Consider the following 10695-nt stretch of genomic DNA (forward strand, 5'->3'; position numbering starts at 1 on the left):
TATCTGGGTCCTTTCAGCAAAATCTTGCTAGTGTATGCAATGGTGTCAGCGTTTGGACGCTGATTATGGGGTGGATCCCTGGATATGGCAGTCTCTAGATGGTCCATCCTTTTGTCACAGCTCCAAACTTTGTCTCTGTAACTCCTACCATGGGTGTTTTGTTCCCAATTCTAAGAAGGGGCACAGTGTCCACACTTTGGTCTTCATTCTTCTTCAGTTTCATGCGTTTAGCAATTGTATCTTTTATCTTGGGTGTCCTAAGTTTTGGGCTAATATCCACTTATCAGTGAGTACATATTGTGTGAGTTTCTTTGTGATTGTGTTACCTCACTCAGGATGATGCCCTCCAGGTCCATCCATTTGGCTAGGAATTTCATAAGTTCATTCTTTTTTTTTTTTTTTAAAGATTTACTTATTTATTTATTATATGTAAGTACACTGTAGCTGTCTTCAAACACATCAGAAGAGGGAGTCAGATCTCATTACGGATGGTTGTGAGCCACCATGTGGTTGCTGGGATTTGAACTCCGGACCTTTGGAAGAGCAGTCGGGTGCTTTTACCCAGTGAGCCATCTCACCAGCCCCTCATTCTTTTTAATAGCTGAGTAGTACTCCATCCCACACCACTTCTACTGCTTCTGAGATACAATCCCATGAGTCTCTTCTCTGGCTCTGTAACAGGAAATTCCCCTCATTTCCCTTTCCTCTTTGGCTCCATCCCCAACTGATCACACAGAATTTCTCTCAAAATGATCCTTCTCCCAATTCACGCCAGTATCCCAGCCTTTAACACCAGCAGGCTTTACTTGTGAACACATGATCTGGGCAGGCCAGTAAAACAATTAACACAGTTATCACACCCAGTCTCAAAATATCCATGGAGGAAACAGAAACCAAGGAACAAAACAACCACTCAACAAAGACAAACCAAAAGCTGAGCACCTAAAACTATATTCATCCCAAACCTAGATGCTGAGATGCCAACATAAACAATCAATACCAGGTAGGGCAATATGTCTTCACTGGAGCCCATCTATCCTATCATGCCAGGTCCTTCATATTCCAACACAGCTGAAGCACAGAAGCACAAGAAAAAGACCCTAAAACCAACTATATGAAGATGAGAGAGGTCCTTAAAGAGGAAAAGAATGAACACCTTAAGTAAATCAAGAAAATCACAAACAATTAGAGGAAATGAATAAATCTACCCCAGATCCATGAAAATACAATTGGTGAAAATAAAAAGAGATTCCTTAAAGAAAGCCAAGAATATCAAAGACAAACTCCCAAACATAAAAACATAAAAATAATATAAATAAGAAAAATTATTTAAAAACACATGTGGGGAGCAGCTGAGACAGGATCCTTCTGGTCTACCATCTGTACCTGCGAGCTGAGGTTGTTCCACAGCCCACTGTGCACAGGTCCTGCCAGGAGAGACCTGTTCTCCTAGGAGTATTTTCACTTCCAGGCTTTGAGGTGAGACAGCCACTTTCTCTCCAATAACTAGGTGAAGTGGGGCCTGCCAGGAGCACACGGGGCACAAGATCAGTGGGGCAGCTGGGACAGGATCCTTATGGTCTGCCATCTGTACCCAGAGCTTGGGCTGTTCTAGAGCCCATTGTACACAAGTTTTGCCAGGAGAGAGCTGGTCTCCCAGGAGTGCTGACACAGGCTTACAGACCCGTAGGAGGAAAGAGCTCCAGCTTGAGACAGCAAGAACATCTAACACCAGAGATAACCAGTTGGTGAAAGGCTAACACAAGAATCTTACCAACAGAAACCAAGATTACTTGGCACCATCAGAGCCAAGTTCTCCCACCACAGCAAGTCCTGGATTCCCCAACACACCAGAAAAGCAAGATATGGATTAAAAATTATATCTCATGATGCTGATAGAGGATTTTAAGAAGGACATAAATAAATCCTTTAAACAAATACAGAAGAACACAGGAAAACAGGTAGAATCCCTTAAAGATGAAACACAAAAATATCTTAAAGAATTACAGGAAAATACATCCAAACATGTGAAGGAATTGAACAAAACCATACAGGATCTAAAAATGGAAGCAGAAACAATAAAGAAATCACAAAGGAAGACAACTCTGGAGATAGAAAACTTAGGAAAGAGATAAGAAGTCATAGATCCAAGCATCACCAACAGAATACAAGAAATGGAAGAGAGAATCTCAGGTGCAGAAGATACTATAGAAAACATCGACACAACAATGAAAGAAAATGCCAAATGCAAAAAGATTCTAACTCAAAACATCCAGGAAATCTAGGATGCAACGTGAAGACTAAAGCTAAGGATAATAGGTATAGAAGAGAGCCAAGATTCCCAACTTAAAGAGCCAGTAAATACCTTCAACAAAATTATAGAAGAAAACGTCCATAACCTAAAGAAAGAGATGCTCAGGAACATACAAGAAGTCTAGAAAACACCAAATAGATTGGATCGGAAAAGAAATTTCTCCTGTCACATAATAATCAAAACACCAAGTGCAAAAAACAAAGAAAAAATATTAAAAGCAGTGAGGGGAAAAGGTCAAGTAACATATAAAGGCAGACCTATTAGAATTACACTAGACTTCTTGCCATAAACTATGAAAGCCAGGAGATCCTGGGCAGAAGTCATACAGACCCTAAGAGAACACAAATGCCAGCCCAGGCTTCTATATCCAGCAAAACTCTCAATAACCATAGATGGAGAAACCAAGTTATTCTATGATCAAAACAAATTTACACAATATCTCTCCACAAATCCAGCCCTTCAAAGGATAATTAATGGAAAACTCCAATAGAAGAAGAAAAAACTACACCCTAGAAAAATCAAGAAAGTAGTCTTTCAACAAACCCAAAGAAGATAGCCACAGAAACATAATTTCACCTCTAACAACAAACATAATAGGAAGCAACAATGACTATTACTTAATATCTCTTTAGCCCAAATGGACTCACTTCCTCAATAAAAAGACATAGAAAACAGACAGGATACTTAAACAGGACTCAGCATTTGCTGCATACAGGAAACATACCTCAGTGGCAAAAACAGATACTACCTCATAGTAAAAGGTTGGAAAAAATTCCAAGCAAATGGTCCCAAGAAACAAGCTGGAGTAGCCACTCTAATATAGAATAAAATCTACTTTCAACCTAAATTTATTAAAAAGATAAAGAAGGACAGTTCATACTTGTCAAAGGAAAAAATCTAACAAGAACAACTCTCTTCTGAATATCTATGCTCCTAATGCAAGGGCACTCACACTCGTAAAAGACACTTTACTAAAGCTCAAAGCACACATTGCACCTCATACAATAATAGTGGGAGACTTCAACACCCCACTCTCATCAGTGGACAGATCCTGGAAACAGAAACTAAACAGAGACACAGTGAAACTAACAGAAGTTATGAAACAAATGAATTTAGCAGATATCCATAGAACATTTTATCCTAAAACAAAAAAAATGTACCTTCTTCTTAACACCTCATTGTACCTTTCCCAAAATTGACCATATAATCGGCCACAAAACAGGCCTGACCAAATAAGATAAGATTGAAATAATCCGATACATCCTATCAGATCACCATGGTCTAAGGCTGGTCCTTAACAACAACATAAACAATAGAAAGCCCGCAGACACGTGGAAGCTGAAGAACACTCTACTCAATGATAACTTGGTCAAGGAAGAAATAAAGACTTTTTAGAGTTTAATGAAAATGAAGCCACAACATACCCAAACTTATGAGGCACAATGAAAGCATTTCTAAGAGGAAAACTCATAGCTGAGTGCTTCCAAAAAGAAATTGGAGAGAGCATACACTAGCATCTTGACAGGACATCTGAAAGTGCTAGAACAAAAAGAAGTAAATACACCCAAGAGAGGTAGATGGCAGGAAATAATCAAACTCAGGGCTGAAATCTACCAAGTGGAAACAAAAGAACTATACAAAGTATCGACCAAGCCAGATGATTCTTTGACAAAATCAACAAAATAAATAAACCCTTACCCAGCCTACCTAGAGGGTACACAGACAAGTATCCTAATTTGTGGGACTGTGAAAGGCAGCCTGATTTGGTTGAGTGAGGTTTGCTTTGGAGACTCAGTAGGAAACTCTACAAGGGACAGAACAGTGAGCCATGTTCCAAGAGACAGGTGCCTGACACCATAGAACCCCCAACTCCATAATTCTGTGACTATCAGTCATACAGACAAAGCCCCAAGCTCCTGACATTCTAGCTAGACTCCACCCCCACAGTTACCTGACAATAGCCAGGTATGCTCCTCGCCACACTTACCTGGCAACAACAAGGTAGCCCAGCCCACTATAAAAGGGCAAGCATGGAGTTTTTAAGGTCAGGGAAAAAGAACAATGGTAGCATTGGCTTGTGTGACTCCCACTGAGGCTGGATTGGTGATGATTGATTTCTTGTACTCATATTTACACTCATCTTCCTGATATGATTTAATAAAAATGGCTGATGAGTTAATACACTTTGAGGATTTAAAGTAGATATGACCAAATATTTTTATATAATAGTTTAGATTTGTGATTCTTTTAAGCTTCTTATAAGATTACTTTTTAAGATAAATGATAAAAGAATTAATCTGATCTTTGTAACTACAAATTGCTGCATGCCAGTAAGAGAAACTGGCTGAGAACCTACCTTCCTTGTTCATTGTTAACACTCAGTTTACGTGTAACAAGTTGCTTAGTTATGAATGTTCGTGGGTTCTTGGAAAAGTTTTTTTTTTTTTTTTGCCTGTATTACGGTAATGCTTTTTCTCATAAAGGTGTTAGGGAACATACTGTTCTTTCATAGTCATTCAGTAGAAGAAAAGTATTATGTAATCGCATTGTAATTGTATACTACTTGAAAGATTTTGCTGGGATATAGAAGTTATAAAAGAAAAAATAAAATGGAGCTTGTTTCATTCACCAGGTATGTGAGTATATGCGTATATGTGCATATATATATATATGTGTGTGTGTGTGTGTGTGTGTACATGTGAAATGCTTGGAGTCTGCTTGTTGGAGCTTTGCTCTATTTAGTATATACACACACACACACACACACACACACACACACACACAAAACTAAGCCTTGTTCCTTCAGAGAAAATTCTGATGAATGATTACTCTAATCATTGACTGCCATAGCCCTCCTAGTGCTGACTCCCCCTCAGGTATAAGCATAGATGTGGATCACTGATACCACACCTCACTGGCTCCTCAGTTTACCCTGTAGTGTCAAAGCTAGCCTTTAACATCTTTGACAGTACTATTATCCAACATTTTGACATTAAGCATCCAATGTATCCAAACCATTTATGAGAATCTATATAATCAATGTCTATTCTTCAAAATCCAACAACAATGCTCAATCCACATGTCAAAATGGATTCCCAATCTTTCTCCCTAAACCAACAATTCTGTGTTTGCAGTTCCTTAGTTTATGTTTGACAATTTTGTGACTACTTTTTATTCTTCCATATAATGTTCTTAAGAGATTTTTGCTAGTTTAAAAATGTTGCAAAGATTACAATATGGATTAAAACAAAGTCAGCCTCTTTTTTTGCTTCTACTGTTGCTACTATTGTCTGAGCTACAGTCTCTCCCAGGATCTCTGCTGTGGTCTGATTGTGCATTTCTAATACAACTGATCAAAAGTCTCCTGTTTATGTAAAAACTACCAAGGCTGCTTCTAAGTAATAGGTGTTCTTACAGTGCCCTACAAAGCTTGAGACCAAGGATTTTCTAAGGTCCTTTGTACAATACCCTGAGAGTTAAAAGTTGTAATATTTGATCTTCTGCTCAAACCCTGTGGAGGTTCCAAAGGTCACCAGAGTACTCTCCAAGCCGCAGGACCCCTAGCACAGCCAGGGCCTTAGGATCACTGGTGAGTGGAAAGCAACATCAGTTCCAAAGAATCCAGGAGGGTCTTGTGCCAGCTGGTCACCATCTTCCCAGTGAACCTAGCAGAGGGCGCCAAAGTCCCCAGAGGACTCTCCACAACTCAGATCCCCTAGCACATCCAGGAACTTGGGATCCCTTGAGAGCACGTGGGCAGCAGAAGCAGCAGAGCTTCTTGGACAGGGTCCCTTTGGGCCTTCACCCTACACCAGGAGGCAGAGCTGAGACCCAGACCCCAGGCCATCTTCCTTGCCTGAGGAGAGTCCACCTCTAGGGAGGGCTCTGATCCCAGGACTCAGGAAGTGGATCTGAGCTGGAGACTTCTGGATACCTTCCCTGCAAGAGGAGAGCTTGCCTGCAGAGAGTGCTCTGACCACTGGGACTCTCACTGGGTGAGAGTTGGACTTCCAGGAATGCTAGAAGAGGCTAACAGAATCACAGGAGGAACAAGCTCCAGCCAGAGACAGCTAGATTATCTAACACCAGAGATTAACAGATGGTGAAAGGCAAACATAAGAATCTTATTAACAGAAACCAAGACCATTGGGCATCATCAGAACCCAGTACGCCTACCACAGCGAGTTCTGGATATCCCAACACATCTGAAAAGCAAGACTCGGATTTAAAATCATATCTCATGATGGTGGTAGAGGATTTCTTTTCTTTCTTTCTTTCTTTTTTTTTGTTTTTGTTTTTCGAGACAGGGTTTCTTTGTATAGCCCTGGATGTCCTGGAACTCACTCTGTAGACCAGGCTGGCCTTGAACTCAGAAATCTGCCTGCCTCTGCCTCTAGAGTGCTGGGATTAAAGGCATGCACCACAGAGTCCGGCTGGTTGTAGAGGATTTTAAGAAGGGCATTAATAACTCACTTAAAGAAATACAGGAAAACACGGCAAAACAGGTGGAAGCCCTTAAAGAATTACAGGAAAACACTGCAAAACAAGTAGAAATCCTTAAAGAGGAATCAGAAAAATCCCTTAAAGAATTACAGGATAACACAAACAGGTGATAGAATTGATCAAAATCAACCAAGATCCAAAAAATGGAAGTAGAAACAAAGAAAAACCAAAGGGAGACAACTCTGGAGATAGAAACCCTAGGAAAGAAATTAGGAGCCATAGATGCAAGCATCAGCAACAGAATACAAGAGATGAGAGAATCTGAGGTGCAGAAGATTCCATACAAAGCATGGACACAACAATCAAAGAAAATGCAAAATGCAAAAAGTTCCTAACTCAAAACATCCAGAAATACCAGGACACAATGAGAAGACCAAACCTAAGGATAATAGGAGTAGATGAGAATGAAGATTTTCAACTTAAAGGCAAGTAAATATCTTCAACAAAATTATAGAAGAAAACTTCCCTAGCCTAAAGAAAGAGATGCCTATGAACATAAAGAAGCCTACAGGAGCACAAATAGACTGGACCAGAAAAGAAATTCCTCCTGACACATTATAATCAGAACAACAAGTGCACTAAATAAAGACAGAATATTAAAAGCAGTAAAGGAAAAAGGTCAAGTAACATATAAAGGCAAACCTATTAGAATTGCTCCAGATTTCTTACCAGAGACTATGAAAGCCAGAAGATCCTGGACAGATGTTATACAGACACTAAGAGAACACAAATGCCAGCCAAGACTACTATATCCAGCAAAACTCTCAATTACCATAGATGGAGAAAGCAAGGTGTTCCATGACAAAACCAAATTCACACGATATCTTTCTATGAATCCAGCCCTTCAAAGGATAATAAAAGGAAAACTCCAACACAAGGATGGAAATTATGCCCTAGAAAAAGCAAAAAAATAATCCTTCAATGAACTTAAAAGAAGACAGCCGCAAGAACAGAACTCCAACTCTAACAACAAATATAACAGGAAGCAATAATTACCTTTCCTTAATGTCTCTTAATATCAATGGATTCAATTCCCCAATAAAGACATAGACTAACAGACTGGCTACGTAAACAGGACCTAACATTTTGCTGCATACAGAAAACGCACCTCAGGGACAAAGACAGACACTACCTCAGAGAAAAAGGCTGGAAAACAATCTTCCAAGCAAATAGTCTGAAGAAACAAGCTGGAGTAGCCATACTAATATAGAATAAAATTCACTTCTAACCCAAAGTTATAAAAAAAGACAAGGAGGGACACTTCATACTCATCAAAGGTAAAATCCTCCAAGAGGAACTCTCAATTCTGAACATCTATTCTCCAAATGCAAGGACAGCCACATTCATTAAGGAAACTTTAGTAAAGCTCAAAGCACACACTGCACCTCACACAATAATAGTGGAAGACTTCAACACCCCACTCCCATCATTGGACAGATCCTGGAAACAGAAACTAAACAGAGACACATTGAAACTAACAGAAGTTATGAAACAAATGGATTTAACAGATATCTACAGAACATTTTATCCTAAAACAAAAGGATATACCTTCTTTTCAGTACCTCATGGTACCTCCTCCAAAACTGACCACATAATTGGTCACAAAACAGGTCTCAACAGATACAAAAATAGTGAAATAATCCCATGCATTCTATCAGACAACCATGGACTAAGGCTGATCTTCAATAACAACATAAATAATAGAAAGCCAACATTCACGTGGAAGCTGAATAACACTCTACTCCATGATACCTTGGTCAAGGAAGAAATAAAGGAAGAGATTAAAGACTTTTTAGAGTTTAATGAAAATGAAGCCACAACATACCCAAACTTATGGGACACAATGAAAGCAGCCCTAAGAGGAAAACTCATAGCTCTGAGGGCTGCCAAAAAGAAATTAGACAGACCATACACTACCAGCTTGACAGCACACCTAAAAGCTCTAGAACAAAAGGAAGCAAATTCAGCCAAGAACAGACAGCAGGAAATGATTAAACTCAGGGCTGAAATCAACCAAGTGGAAACAAAAAGAACTATTCAAAGAATCAACCAAACCAGGAGCTGGTTCTTTGAGAAAATCAACAAGATAGATAAAAACTTAGCCAGACTAACTAGAGGGCACAGGGAGAGTATCCTAAGTAACAAAATCAGAAATGAAAAGGGAGACATAACAACAGAACCTGAGGAAATTTAAAACATCATCACATCATACTGCAAAAGGCTATACTCAACAAAACTGGAAACCTGGATGAAATGGACGATTTTCTAGACAGATACCAGGTACCAAAGTAAAATCAGGATCAGATTAATAATCTAAATAGTCCTATATTCCCTAAAGAAATAGAATCAGTCATTAGTAATCTCCCAACCAAAAAAAGCCCAGGACCAGATGGGTTTAGTGCAGGGTTCTACCAGATCTTCAAAGAAGACCTAATCCCACTTCTCCTCAAACTATTCCACAAAAATAGAAACAGAAAGTACTCTACCTAATTCATTCTATGAAGCCAAAATTACTCTGATACCTAAACCACATAAAGACTGAACAAAAAACCAGAACTTGAGACCAATTTCCCTTATGAACATCAATGTAAAAATACTCCATAAAATCCTTGCAAACCAAATCCAAGAACACATCAAAACGATCATCCATCATGACCAAGTTGGCTTCATCCTAGCAATGCAGGGATGGTTTAATATATGGAAATCCATCAATGTAATCCACTATATAAACAAAGTCAAAGACAGAAACCACATGATCATCTAGTTAGATGCTGAGAAAGCATTTGACAAAATCCAACACCCCTTCATGATAAATGTCTTGGAAAGGTCAAAAATTCAAGGCCCATACCTGAACATAAAAAAAGCAATATACAGCAAACCAGTAGCCAACATCAATTTAAGTGGTAAGAAACTTGAAGCAATCCCACTAAAACCAGAGAGTAGACAAGGCTGTCCACTTTCTCCCTAACTATTCAATATAGTACTTGAAGTCCTAGCCAGAGCAATTAGGCAACAAAAGGAGATCAAGGGTATATACACACCTATGGTCACTTGATCTTTGACAAAGGAACTAAAACCATCTAGTGGAAAAAAGACAGCATTTTCAACAAATGGTGCTGGCTAAACTGGCCGCTATCATGTAGATGAATGCTAATTGATCCATTCCCATCTCCTGGTACAAAGCTCAAGTCTACATGGATCAAGGAACTCCACATAAAACTAGAGAATCTGAAACTTATAGAGGAGAAAGTGGGGAAAAGCCTTGAAGATATGAGCACAGGGGAAAAATTCCTGAACACAACAGCCATGACTTGTGTTGTAAGATCAAGAATTGACAAATGGGACATCATAAAATTGCAAAACTTCTGTAAGGCAAAAGACACCGTCAATTAGACAAAAAAGCCACCAACAGTTTGGGAAAGGATTTTTACCAATCCTAAGTCTGATTGGGGACTAATATCCAATACATACAAAAAAACTCAAGAAGGTGCACTCCAGAAAATCAAATAACCTCATTAAAAAATGGGGCACAGAGCTAAACAAAGAATTCTCAACTGAGAAATACCAAATGGCTGGGAAACACCTGAAAAAATGTTCAACATCCTTAATCATCAGGGAAATGCAAATCAAAGCAACCCTGAGATTCCACCTCATACCAGTCAGAATGGCTAGGATCAAAAATCCAGGTTACAGCAGATGCTGGCGAGGATGTGGAGAAAGAGGAACACTCCTTTTTTGCTGGTGGGATTGCAAGCTTGTACAACCAATCTGGAAATCAGTCAGGCAGTTCTTCAGAAAATTGGACATAGTACTACTGGAGGATACAGCAATACCTCTTCTGGGCATATATCCAGAAAATACTCCAACTGGTAATAAGA

The sequence above is a fragment of the Mus musculus genome, chromosome 3, assembly GCF_000001635.26.
Source record: "Mus musculus strain C57BL/6J chromosome 3, GRCm38.p6 C57BL/6J".
NCBI lineage: Eukaryota > Metazoa > Chordata > Mammalia > Rodentia > Muridae > Mus > Mus musculus.